The following is a 14,822-nucleotide window of genomic DNA, read 5'->3' as shown; positions in this document are numbered from 1 at the left end:
GCATCTATGGCATGGCCTAACCGCTGCCACACGGAAGACACTTCCAGTCCTGGGTCTTCCTGCCCTCTAGCCGATGCCTGCCCCTCCGATGTTGAAGGCCCCGAGCCATGATGGCTCCCACCTACAGCCTGCTCCTGCTGCTGCTGTCCATGTGCCGTGTCTGATGGTGCCTGCACATCCTCCATCAGCTGGTCTCCAGTTGTGGTGTCCACCCCAGCTGGGCCGCCGACTCCCGACTGTGGCAGGGATGTGAGCTCCACCAAGCTGGCTTTGTTGGTCGGGCCAGGTCCACAGGGGGCCCTGGTGGAATCTGGGCCGGAAGACGGTGTGGAGAACAACTGGCGCATAGTCTCCACAGAGGAGGAAGGTCCGCCAGAGTGCGCGACACATGTAGGGACCCACCAACCAGGACGGAGCCCATACGTTCGTGGGACCGCTCGTCTGCAATTAGTGGAGAGGCAGATGAAATGGCACTCTCCCCTACCTGCGGATGGGCCTGGGACGGGGCCTCCCTGCTGGTGCATGGTGGTGCAGTCACAGGGTCAGGGACAGTGACATGCCCAGGCCCCTCAGCGGTGACCTGTGCTGCCTCCTGACCCTGGCCCTGGACTGCACCACTTGCACCAGTGGTACTACCCCCAAAACGCCCCATGTGCGGCTCAGTAGCGGGCTCCTCCTCCTCTGTGGAGACCACCAACCTGGATGTCTCCACACCGTCTTCTGCCATTGGAAGCCCCTGTGGGGGCTCACCCAGCCCTTCCGCCACAGCCGTTGTGGCAGATGCAGCACCAGCCCCCTCGGTCCCAGATGATGGTAATTCCTGGGAGGGTGGCTGGGCTTTGCGTCGCCGCCCAGTGGAGGCATCCCCACGGCTTGGCTCCACAGCGCCGTCTCTGCCCTCTTCTTCACTTGACGCTGCGTAGAGGGAGACATAAAACACAAGCATCAGGGTACAGTACAAAATACCCTAGACAGGAAGCAATAACACATGAGTGTTACTGTCAAATGTCACTTCCATCCTGTCATTCCACAACACATGGGTGAATGCACACAACACACATGCAGAAACAGTCCTGGTGCCTGCAATCAACATCAACATCCATGTAGAAGGGCCCCTGTAAACCAAGATGTTGCCTTCAAAGTCACATTCAGCCATGGCGTTTCAAAGTCACACACACACTTCTCTGGCACACACACACATGTGCACCATACATGTACATGACATCAGCACCCATTCCTCACCCCCCCTTCATGTCCAGGAACAGAGACAGCCATGCTTTCATGTGTGCATTCCGCATAGAGCTCCCCATGTTGCATTAAAACACATGCACCAACCATGTGGTTCACACATAACTGGTCTCACATTGATGACCATGATGTCCCTGCACACACACATCCATACATGGCCTATGTCACACATACAGGCAAGCATCAGACTACCAGCACACTGCAACATGCCCTGTCTCACACAGCAATGCTTGGCCACTTACCACTCAACTCCGGACGGGTCTGCCTCCAAAGGATCTGGGCGTGGAGCGCTGGCCCTACGCGTTCCAGAACCCTCATCTGGATGTTACTCATGCGTGCCCGGCCCCCCTCCGTGAGGTGCCGGGCCTTGTGGAGGGTCCTGGACCTGAAGTCCTCCCATCGCTTCTTGACGTACTTGATGTCGCGGGTTGCCACCCCCTTCGCGTTGATGGCAACCACTACGTCGTCCCAGATCCTCTCCTGTCTTTCCTTCGCGTGATGTTCCGAAGAGGGCATCATAATGCCCCAGGACATGCTCCACCAGGACACCAACTTCGGTGGCAGTGGAGCTGGTGGCCCTCTGCCTCTCTGGCTGGGGGTTGCCAGTGGTGCCAGATGGAGGTGTGCCCGACATGGCAACCCCAGAGGCAGGAGTGGGTGGGCAACTGGGTCCTGGGGCTGGGCTGTGGAGCGATGGTATCCCAGTCGGGAGTCTTCTGTTCCAGCAGGGGTGGACACAGCAACTGGACCCCTGCAGATGGTTGATGTGCAGGCACCAAATAGCAGGGCACGTGGGCAGCAGACAGTCAGGCAGCTGCAAATGGCAGGTGGGAGCGTGCTCGGGGTTCTGGGGGGCAGGAAAATGACCTTCAGGGCAGGAGCATGGCCTTCTGTGTGTGTATGCGTGGCCAGCTTGATACGGAGTGATTTGGCACGTGAAAAAATTGCACGTCAGCGTATAATTCGAGGAAAGGCCCTTAGCACGTAAGCGGGTCAGCACACGTACACGATTTCATCAGACCAAAGGCCCTTAGCGCGTAAGCGCGTCTGTGACGTATCGTGCATGGGCGTTGCCCTTTCGCGTGTCAAACTTCACGTGAACCCCAGGAATACACGTAACCCACTCGCACAGGGCCCTTTCGCGTGTAAAACTTCACGCGAACCCCAGTAATACACATACCCCGCTCGCACAGGGGCCTTTTGCGTGTGAAACTTCCCGCGCACCCCAGTAATACAGGTACCCCGCTCTCACAGGGCCCTTTCGCGTGTGAAACTTCCCTTGAACCCCGTAATACACGTACCCTGCTGTAATCGCCTGTGAGACTTCCCGCAAACCCCAGTAATACACGTACTCCGCTCGCACCGGGCACTTTCACACGTGAAACTTCCCTTGAACCCCGTAATACACGTACCCTGCTCCAATCGCGTGTGAAACTTCCCCCGAACCCCAGTTATACATGTACCCCGCTCGCACAGGGCCCTTTTGCGTGCGAAACTTCCCGCAAACCCCGTAATACATGTACCCTGCTGTAATCGCGTGTGAGACTTCCCGGGAACCCCAGTTATACACGTACCCCGCTCGCACAGGACCCTTTCGCGTGTGAAACTTCCCTTGAACCCCGTAATACACGTACCCTACTGTAATCGCGTGTGAGACTTCCCGCGAACCCCAGTTATACACGTACCCCGCTCGCACAGGGCCCTTTCGCGTGTGAAACTTCCCTTGAACCCACGTAATACACGTACCCTGCTGTAATCGTGTTTGAGACTTCCCGCGGACCCCAGTTATACACGTACCCCGCTCGCACAGGGCCCTTTCACGTGTGAAACTTCCCTTGAACCCCGTAATGCACGTACCCTGCTGTAATCGCGTGTGAGACTTCCCGCGTACCCCAGTTATACAGGTACCCCGCTCGCACAGGGCCCTTTCGTGTGTGAAACTTTCTGCGAACCCCGTAATACACGTACCCTGCTCCAGTCGCATGTGAAACTTCCCCCGAGCCCCAGTTATACACGTACCCCGCTCGCACAGGGCCCTTTCGTGTGTGAAACTTCCTGCGAACCCCGTAATACACGTACCCTGCTGTAATCGCGTGTGAGACTTCCCGTGAACCCCAGTTATACACGTACCCCGCTCGCACAGGGCCCTTTCGCATGTGAAACTTCCCTTGAACCCCGTAATACACGTACCCTGCTGTAATCGCGTGTGAGACTTCCCGCTAACCCCAGTTATACACGTACCCCGCTCGCACAGGGCCCTTTCGCGTGTGAAACTTCCCTTGAACCCCGTAATACACGTACCCTGCTGTAATCGCATGTGAGACTTCCCGCGAACCCCAGTTATACACGTACCCCGCTCGCACAGGGCCCTTTCGCGTGTGAAACTTCCCTTGAACCCCGTAATACACGTACCCTGTTGTAATCGCTTGTGAGACTTCCCGCAAACCCCAGTTATACACGTACCCCGCTCGCACAGGGCCCTATCGCGTGTTAAACTTCCCTTGAACCCCGTAATACACGTACCCTGCTCCAATCGCGTGTGAAACTTTCACCGAACCCCAGTTATACACGTACCCCGCTCGCACAGGGCCCTTTCGCGTGTGAAACTTCCCGCGAACCCCGTAATACACCTACCCTGCTCCAATCGCGTGTGAAACTTCCTGTGAACCCCAGTTATACACGTACCCCGCTCGCACAGGGCCCTTTCACGTGTGAAACTTCCTGCGAACCCCGTAATACACGTACCCTGCTGTAATCTCGTGTGAAACTTCCCGCGAACCCCAGATATACACGTACCCCGCTCGCACAGGGCCCTTTCGCGTGTGAAACTTCCCTTGAACCCCATAATACACGTACCCTGCTGTAATCGCATGTGAGACGTCCGGCGAACCCCAGTTATACACGTACCCTGCTCGCACAGGGCCCTTTCGCGTGTGAAACTTCCCTTGAACCCCGTAATACATGTACCCTGTTGTAATCGCGTGTGAGACTTCCCGCGAACCCCAGTTACACACGTACCCTGCTCGCACAGGGCCCTTTCGCGTGTGAAACTTCCCTTGAACCCCGTAATACACGTACCCTGCTCCAATCGCGTGTGAAACTTCCGCCGAACCCCATTTATACACGTACCCCGCTCGCACAGGGCCCTTTCGCGTATGAAACTTTCTGCGAACCCCGTAATACACGTACCCTGCTCCAGTCGCGTGTGAAACTTCCCCCGAGCCCCAGTTATACACGTACCCCGCTCGCACAGGGCCCTTTCGCGTGTGAAACTTCCTGCGAACCCCGTAATACACGTTCCCCGCTTGGCGTTTGCTGTTTGGCAGCCCTGTAAACTGCTCCAGGGTTAGCGCAGCCCTGTGCGCTGGATTGGGGATTTTGATGGCTTTTCCTTGCGCTATGGGCGTTCTTGGGGGCATAACTGGCGCTGCTGCAGGGTCGCTGCGCCACTCTGCGCCACGGCTGGTTTTGGAGGCTAAAATCCATGAATACGCTGTGCGCGGAAATCGGTTTTAGCGCACGCGGCTGGCGCAGACATCCGCACGTGCACACTGTGCGCCAGCCGCGTGCGCCACTTTTTTGCGAAATTCTTTGAATTACCCTGTTTGTTAGAAAACATTCCACTAGCAATAAACAGCTCAATACCACAAAATAATACACTACAGTACACAACCAATACGTTTCTGAACAAGTTAGGCTCCCCTGAAGTGGGAGCAAAATAGCACTTCAGTAACTTTCAAAAGGGGTAGAAAGACAAAGGTTATAAGAATGAAAACACAATTACTTTCAGAGGGAGGGCAAATAGTTTCAGTTCACTACCTACAAGAGGCAGTTCAATTCAATAGGCCTGGGCCAAAGTCAATGGTTCAGTGTCTTGGATAGGATGGCACAGTTCTGGTAGTAAACGGTTAAGTCTTTGCCAATGCTCTTAGAAGTAGTTTGCCAGAAAAAGAGTTTTATGTCGGATTAGGGGTGAACAAGACTACAAAGTTGGGAAAGTTTCACAAACTTTCACTGCGGCAGAAAGGATTTCCACACCGCGTTTGCACAGTACCTTATTGATGAAAAAAGCTGTAGCTGAGGCAGTTGTTCCTGGCAGTTCCTGCAGATCTCGCTGTTCCTGAGCTTCAGTCGTGGGAACAAGAAGGAGGACGTTGGGAGGTTCCTGCACTGCCCAGGGAAGAAGCCACAAGCTTGGCTAAACGTCGGTTTTAAGGTGTGAGTGCCTTAAAGTCCACAAACTGGTATCCTGCTCACTGGCTATCTAGTTTTCAACAGCACTCTGAAGAAAATTTGTCCAGGTGGCTTGCGAGTTGGTTTTTCCCACCAGCTCAAGGGAAGAAGTCGTCCTTGAAGGGGCTTCTCTGTCGAGGGAGTTTCAGGCAATTCGGACCTGCAGCAGGGCTTCCCTGGGCAAACCAACAGTTCAGGAGTTGCAGCAGTCGTCTTCAGTTCTTTCGTTCCAGTGGTCAACTCTGCCTTCCAAAACCCAGACACCTGCTTTTAAACAGTTTTCCCCCATTCATTCCAGCCTAACTGTCACTCACCCAGCAGGGTGGCTGTCCTTGCCGGACAGTCAGCCAGCCAATCATGCCAGAGTGCATTCAGGTCTCCTAGGAGACTAAGCACAGGGAGTTTTGAGCACCTCCCTTACATCCTGTTCACCCCAGACACTCAGGCACCAGAGGAGGGCTTCAGCACTGAAGCCCGCCAAAGGCCAACGAGCAAAGGGACCAAACCTGGTTTGGCGCGCAGAGACAAACACTAGAAGAACCATTCCTAAAAGAAATGGGCAAAAAAGATGACCGGAGTCTGGTTTTACAGAGGGGTCTTGGGCGCCATTTTGAAAAACATGTTACATGAGTGTTTAGACCTAGGGGATTCTAGGCAACTCCTCCAGCACTCTATAGGAAGATAGTTTGTGCTGAGTCTATGAATTTAAAAAGACTAGCAAAGTCAATTTAACTTTACAGTCCCAGAGAATGTATTTAAACCTTGGGAAGTCTGAAAGATATCCCTGTGCCACTGCACTGAAGGTGCTGTGTGACACACAAAAAGATGATACCTATGGAGTTTGCCTGAACACAAAAGTAAAACACACATCAAAATATATGAAAGAGTGGGAAAAAAGGCTCACACTCTTTCCAGGTAAAAATGAAAGTCCTAGGAATCCAGCAAAGTTGCTGGGGGTCTCAAAGGGTAAGGAAAATCAGCACATTTATGAGAATTCTCCCTAACAGCCTGTCCACTTCTGTATACATAATATTACACTACTTGCAGCCAGTCGTCAGACTCTTGGGTGCATGAGACTCCAGTACCTCACCACAATTACCACAGCACAATACAGCCATGCACCCAACAATCTGTACACTGGCCACAACCCACACACATAAGCCAGCCGCCTGAGGTCCTGTCCACTTCTGTACATCTACTATTGCAGTACTGCAACCAGTAAGCAGACTCTTGGGTGCAATCCATATGCCAGTGTCACATTCTTGAGTGCATGGCCATATTATTCTGCTGTGGTTGTGGCCAGGACGTAGACTCTTGGGTGTATGGCCTATGGCCTACGGCATCCGGCCATGCACCCAAGAGTCTAGGGCCTGTCCACAGCCACTGCAGCATAATACGGCCATGCACCCAAAAATCAGCCCAGTGGCCACAACCCACACGCATAAGGCAGCCACCTGAGGCCCTATCCACTTCAGTTCACATACTATTGCACTACTTGCACACACTGCACAGACTCTCATACACCCAAGTATCTCTGGGAAGTCCAATAAGCCAGCTGCCACACGCCATATGCCCTTCTCCACACATACTAGTACAGTACTTCAACCAGTGGGCAGACTCTTGGGTGCATGGCCTCTGGCCATGCACCCAAGAGTCTAGTAGCTGCCACAAACACCACAGCATAATACAGCCTATACAAACATCCTCATATCATCTACATTCCACTCCCTGACCCTAATAAAGCCTGCCTGCAGTCACCACATAAGCTGCTCACCTGAGGACCTACCTGCGAATTGCTGTGGTGTCCGTGCACACCATGGACACAACAGTCTTCTTCTACCTAAACAAATACATCATATGATATGTTATGATATGGCATTTATAACACGCCTGATCTGTGATGTCATCAATTACATTTGTGAGGTCATCTTTGATGTCATAGTCCTTGCAGTGCACAGTGGTGGCACGAGTTATGGTTGCTTAGCTTACCATAACTGGCGAAATGCTGTTTTTTTGGGGTTTTACTTGTAACCATAATATGGATAGGTTGTTATTAGTGCCAGGTAACTATAGTTTTTTCACTGAATTTCATAGGTTTTAGCCAGGATACCCTTAGTTTGTATAGATGTACCATACAACATACTAAATCCGATGGCTCCATGCTGATGAGCACAGTGGCCGTGGACTGTGCGTCTGTTCACGGACATCGGGTAGCATCCAAACTGCTAAAAAAGTCAGGGGTTCTCTTACATAGTGGTAGCATTCAGCAAAGGCACAGAACATATACAAACAGCACCATACACGTGAATGAAGTGCAAGGAAAAATACAGTAGGTCTACAAACTCTGTACTTAGGAAACAAACAGAACAAATGCATAGGGTATGCACCATAATGGAATGCACCAACAAGAGAAATAATGTCTAGAAACAAAGAAGAAACTGTTAGAGGAAGGACTGCAAAGTGCTGAGAGCAGAACATCACTGCTACGTGGTAAGTACACTAAATTTATTCCTATAATTTCACAGTTTGTTCAGTGTACAATAATAGGAAAACATGATTTTTATTTTTTTACTCAGCAATGGCAAGCACCCTAACATGGCTGGAAGAGAATTTTGTTCATGACGAAATGAGTGAAGCTAGTAACCCCATTGGTACGCACCACAGTCTGAAAAGTAAGACTGTTGATACATATTGCTTAACATGCACCTAACAGATATTATTTTCTTTAACAGTACAAACTGGAAATGAAGAAAATGCACCACAAACAGCACCTCTTCCACAACAGCATACGGGCAAAGAAAATGAAGCAAACTCTGTAAATGAAAAACTAGACAGCCTGGACGCAAAAATTGAGCAATTGCTAAACAATTTTGCAGCCTTTAAAGATTTTGCCCCACCTGCACCTGTACTCCTTTCCCATTTCCCAGCCAATCATCCCCACAAATTCCCTGTGAAGAGAGACATTACGATAACACCTCAATCCCTTCCTCCCCTCATGGCCAACTTGTACAAAACCCAAATTGCCCTGTATATGTTTCAATTTCTGTTACCCCTTCCCTTTCCTAATTATATCTATTTATGTGTGAAAATAAAGGTTTATATGTAAATTGTTGCTGTGTGTGTGTGTTTTCCTTTTGTTTTTTAAATCCTGTTACGACTACGCTGAACACAGTACTGTCCGGGATGGCCGCAATGAAGCAAAATGGAGGTGTCCTACGGAAACCGCACCTGGCCGGCCTATCCGCAATCAAAATGGAGGTGTCCATAGGATGCCACTCCTGTCCACATGTCTGCATGTTGTGACGTACCTTTAATTAGTTGTGGGAGCCCACGTCTGTCCGGACCACACCTATGCGCATGCGTATCTCATCCTGTGTGTCCTGGCAACACCGCCCCTGTCCAGCATGTCCCAAAAAACTTGTGACATACTTTCATTAGTTCGAGGAACCCACCCACGTCCTACATACAGCTGTGTACATGTGCATCCCACCTACTGTATCTTACAAACCCCCAGCCTGTTCGAAATTGTCAGCCGCACATGTGTCGCACTTTTAAGTAGTCCGGGGATCCCAACCCTGTCTGTAGGACACTTATGCACATGTGCACAAAGTATCCCACGCAATACGCCCCCTGCGGACAGCCGTCCCATTCGAGAACATTTGCAACGTCACATCTGACCGCACCCATGCTGAGCATCGGCCCTTATTTCTGGACACGAATCGGGCCCCCGGACATTGAAAAAGTGCTGTTTTTGCCAATGCAAGGTGTGTTACTGTGAAACTACACCCTTACAGAGGTCCCACACTGTGTCCCTGGCGATCTGACCACTTTCAGGAACATTTTAGGCCTGCTTTCGGGGTCCAAGCACTCCCCAGCACCCCTATAAAAGGCCACACTCCAGAGCTGCTCCTCATTCTGTTTTTGGCTGTGCAGAACACAGCAGCAGTCCAGATTTCTCCTTCCTGCTGCAAGTGCTTTCTGCCAAAATCTGCTCTGCTACTTTTTTTTGCTGTGCCAGAGCAGTATTTTCAGATTGCTCCATGGTGGAATTGGTTTCTGATCAATTCTGCTATGCTATTTTACCTTTTGGAGCTAATGGCAAACATGGCTGCTGCTGCTGCCTCTACCTCAGCAGCACCCACATCCTCACCCCCACGACCTTCCCAAGGGCCTGGACAGGGGAACCGGCATGTGATGTAGATAGGGATCAAGAAGAGAACGAGGATAAAGTAGAGGAATTCCCCATTTCATGCAGCCAGCATGAGTCCTGGGTGTGGAAGCTATTTACCACCGTAGGAGACATACCCAAAGCTTGCGGCAAACCAGGCTTGTACATCTACGGCACCACCTCAATGCGGTGACACCTAAAATTGAACCACCAGGCAGCAGTTCGGAGGGTTGTCCCCTTCGAACAAGGCAGTAGGTTGAGTTCCTCAGCAGCATCCTCCGCATCTGCTCCTGCAACCACTAGGGACACTCCTGTAGGGCAGCAGATCCCCGAACCAACCGCAGGTCATATGCACGGCAGCAGACCCTTACCTTTCAAAGGTCACTGTATTGTGCATGTACTGCGACGCGTTACTCTGCAGGGGGGAGCAACTTCTAACTGCTTTCAAGGCTTCGGTCCGGGAGCATGCGAAGGAGTGCCCCCTACCTAAGTGAGGCCCACCCAACAACTTCCTCTCTCCACCTGCCCTTTATTTTCCCTGTGTCTGGTGCCCCTTCCCTACCCTGCCTTCCCTTCCCTTCTTTCTCTGTCGTGTGTAAAAAGAACAAAAAAAATTCAAAACAACTAAAGTCTAAAGGAAAAAGGCTCTTTTTCGAGCTACCCTTCACAGTTCTAAAATAGGATTTCCAATGAAATGATGCAGGCCCCGTACAGCCGGTTATGTCCGCAGACAACGCTGTAGTCTGCGGACATCTAAAATAATGCGAGGGGTGGCTCTTTTAAAAACATTGCACTCGTTTCCCGGAGGAAGTGGTGGCTCTAAAAGAGCCTTTTTTGTGGTGTTTATTTGTTGTAGGAAGGGTTGAAGTTGCCAACACCTACTGGAAAAATGCTTCCTATACTTGCAAAAAACGCTGCAATGCATTTTAGATATTTCACAGAAAAAGCTGAATGCCTGCATCAGTTAGATGGACTCCTTCTCTGTGAAAAATGTTGGTTCAACGAAACGTAATGTTTTCATTGTGGAAGGAGAACATGCCAACATCTCTCAAAAAGGCGCAAACAACCTTGTTCACATTGCGACTCGCTTTCTCCATTTGTGGACCAAATAAAGAAGAACACAGCCACATCTGTCTCTGGGCAATGCCATAATAAATTTCCTCCTTCATCGCAAACTGCAGAGAAATTCTGGTAACATGTCCTAATTTGTTCCCCCCACAATGAATAATAATAATGTCTGGATGATCGAGCATCACCAAAGTGGCACAAAGAGGAGCCACATTCAGCCACTTCATTCCAAATACTCCATACCAGTGGACATCCACGTGATGGAATCCAAGATGTGCAACCACTCCACAGCATTCTACATGCACTTCCAACCAATGTATCCAGGAGTCGCCCAAAATCCATACACTCTGCCTCCTGAATGACACAGCCATAACCATAGCCACCTGCACTCCTCTCTGCATGCAAACACACGTTCTGCCACAGTCTCTCCTTACACATCACACCCAGGAAACCTTATTGACCAATACCCAATCTTTCACATGCCTGCCACCCTGAAAAGCCCTAGATGTGGCACGTTCGATCCTCGAACTACCACGGTGTCCGCGGACATATCGTGCTTTGTACATGGGTGGGGGAACACATTTCAACCAGGGTAGGGGATCTCCTCTTTAGTAGTGGCTCTGAAAAGAGCCTTTTTTATTATTTTTTTAATGGTGCTTCTAAACAAATACCTTTTTCTTTTGTATTTTTGTGGATTTTTCTCTTCTTCTCCTCCTTACATTCTTACACGAGCCTCTCCAAAATATCCCTTAGATTGTAGACCAAAGTAGCATTTTCAATGGGGGACAAATAGAGCCATATACTGAAAAACTGCACATCAAAAGCATTCATGTTCTCATTGTCACAGAAGAACATCCCAGCACTGAACAAAAATACAGACATGCCTCTGTTTACAAGAAATCTTCCGATCTCTTGCTGGGAACAAAGTACATTGGGATTGTTCCATACTCTTCTAAGTTGTATGCCTGAGAAAACAACCTTTGCAGTGGGAAAAAGCTGCCTCAGTGCTTTCACCAACTCCTTCAGTTAACAGATCAAACTTCCAGCACTGATGTAACCCAAATGCAGTTCTCCACAATGCACCACTAGGATGTCAACAGTACTCCAAGTGGCCACATCTCTGCAAACTACAAGCACAGCTTGCAAACTGCGCATAGGCACACTGTGTCACAAAGCGTCCACTCCTTCAAAACCAAAATTGTCATCAATGCCTTTACCCTGGTCATACCTCTGCAGATCACCCACAAAGGAATCACCCACAATCAACAATCTGACTCTCTGCATCTCTGCCATCTTCACTGTACACAGCAATGAAAAAAGTATTACCACCCCTTCCTGTTAAGCACACCATCAACACCTGATTGGATAATCCCCACAGTCCCATTTCCATGCCAGGCATGCTGAGAATGGCAGGATGTGGCACATGTGATTCCCCAACTACCGTGGTGTCCGCGGACCCTGTAAGCCAGGGGCAGCCCTTCTTCCCTTTCCACAACTCTCTTTGCAGCACTCCCTGATTGGGTACTGTTAAGCAGTCACACACACATCCACCAATCACATCCAAGATCTCTGCATCTAACTCTATCATCTCTGTTCAACACTCTATATTTACCGTTAAACACTCAGAGTACAGGTCTCCTGTGCTTGAACAGCTGTGCTTGAAAAGCACCTCCAGTAAAAAGTGCTGTAAAACTATCCAAGATTTCTGCATCCAGATTCATGCACATCGCCATCCTTCACCACAAACTACAAGCATGAATATTTTTTATACAGTACATTTGCAACTCTGTTATAAGTGCCTCTCAACAAGGTACCTGGCACTTAACCTCTATAACCTAGTTAAAAAGCATACTCTAATTTCTCCCATCTCCTATCATCAAATGCCACCTACAATGCTATGTGCTTTGAACGTTTTCATTTACCCATAGCACCCATTGTAATGTTCAAATTGTTACTTTCGTCTTTCCTTCTGTCATTTTTATGATCTTTTCCCCCACTAACACACCTCCTATGAAATTCCTAAAATGTTCACAGAAAAGGAAAACTGAATGTATCCTACCAAAGCAAACCAAGTACAGGCATTGCATGCATTTCAACAGGGTACCTGCCACCTACCTTGCACACTTCACAGAATGCACCATTACTTAAAAACCAAAAACAAATGTATGTGTGCATTGAGAACAGTACCATTTATAAATGTTGATAAATAAATCAAACAACTGAACTGATTGTTCCACTCACGTAGCAAGCACATATCTGCAGAAAAGTGAATGCATTGCATGAACGAAAATATTCTTCTTTCAAATCTGTACATCTTTCTGAAACTATTTCTCACCCTTCTACAACTAGGACTAATCCATTTTCAAACTAAATAGTCCTACAGCACCGCATACACTTGCTAAAGTGCACCTGATATGGCACACTACAAATTAACCACTTACCCCCTTACCAAAAATGCTGATGCTCCCAAGTCCCCATTCATATACAAAGCTATCCGATTTCACACACGCACACTAACTCTTCCTGCCAAGACATCCCCCTACAATTTTAAATAATGTATTCTCCAAATGCAATCACCATGCCATTAACAAACATATGTTCTTACCTTCTTCTTTCACAGTTGCAGTAAACACCTCTGTCCTGAAAGCTAGTGGCGTGTCAACTTGAAAATATAACCTAGAAGAAACATACTCTCAACATCCAACAAAGCAAGTGCAATACTATTGTACTGTTCTATCTCTCACTGAGACAGTGCATTGTTCTTGTAGTGTAAGATCCACAATCCCATGAACCCAACAGTATTTGCTTTATTCTTACTCATTGCACCTGAACAGGTGCCCACTTTGTATAGTCATCTCAACCCCCATTATAGCAACACCCAGATTCCAATAAAGCCTTCCCAAGCTAAAGTAACCGACCATTACACAATCACACACCTCCAACTATATACCTATCCTCATATTCAACCACTCATGCACAGTGCACACATATACATTACAAAATCTGCACACCCACACTTTTCTTTTTTCTCCAACAGCTGCTACAGAATGCCTACCAAAATCAACTCTGCAGAAAACAACACAAAATTAGATCAGATCACCCTAAAAGCATACAAAATAGCCATCCACCCCTAGCAGAATTTGTACAGAAAGTTCAAAAACAACAGCTAATACAGTAACTAACGAAAACCAAAGCACCTAACAGTAAACAAACTTTAACTCCTCTTTCAAAATGAAGAAATAAAAAGAAATGTACTAAAAAGATTGCAACTATCACTACTGCTAACAGAGCGCGTACAAATGGTAACGTAGACACAAGGAAGAATTCCGAAAAATGTATTTTCCCAAAAATATTCCACCACAGAGTCCTTCAGAACTGTATAAATCCAGGGTAGCAATCACGCTAAACCCTTAAAACTTACAGCAGAAAAGTAATCCTGGAAGCTCTTGTAGACAGTGCAATGCTCCTCAAAAGGAAATTCTTTATATTAATTTTAAACAGAATGAAACGACTAACAAAATTAATTTGTAAACTACAACCAGTACTTCGCAACAAACACAATATCAGCATAGATACCTTTGGCAACATCTGTACAGGTGAGTGGAGTCACACCACCAGCACAGAGCCATACATCAATGAAGAATCATACAACCAAGAGCAAACAAACCAAATTCCCATACATAGCAGTGACCGAGGGTATGAAAAGGTAGACAATACCATAATGGAAGAAGAAACACTGCTTTCACAAATATCCCCATCAAACTTAGATTCAACTCTCCATTCCACCGAACGAATACGTACCTTCTACAAATGGCCATGCACATCAATGTGTAACATTCGTCAAATCTTTGCAGCAGTTCCTCAACCATTATATGAAGTCCAACAACAAAAGAAAAATGAAAATACTGCAAACTATGGACTCCTGTCCGATGCACAAATACACAGGACTACGAGGACATTAATTAGCCTGCATTTCTAGACCTGCCTGTAAAAGCAGCTTCCACCATGTCAAAATGTTAAAAACCCACCATTCAACTGTAAGAAATCTTGTTCACAAACTGTACTATGCAAAAAGTCCAGCTTTAGCACTCCAGCATTTAAACGA

The sequence above is a fragment of the Ambystoma mexicanum genome, chromosome 8, assembly GCF_040938575.1.
Source record: "Ambystoma mexicanum isolate Mex_15411 chromosome 8, UKY_AmexF1_1, whole genome shotgun sequence".
NCBI lineage: Eukaryota > Metazoa > Chordata > Amphibia > Caudata > Ambystomatidae > Ambystoma > Ambystoma mexicanum.
This window is presented reverse-complemented; position numbering follows the sequence as displayed.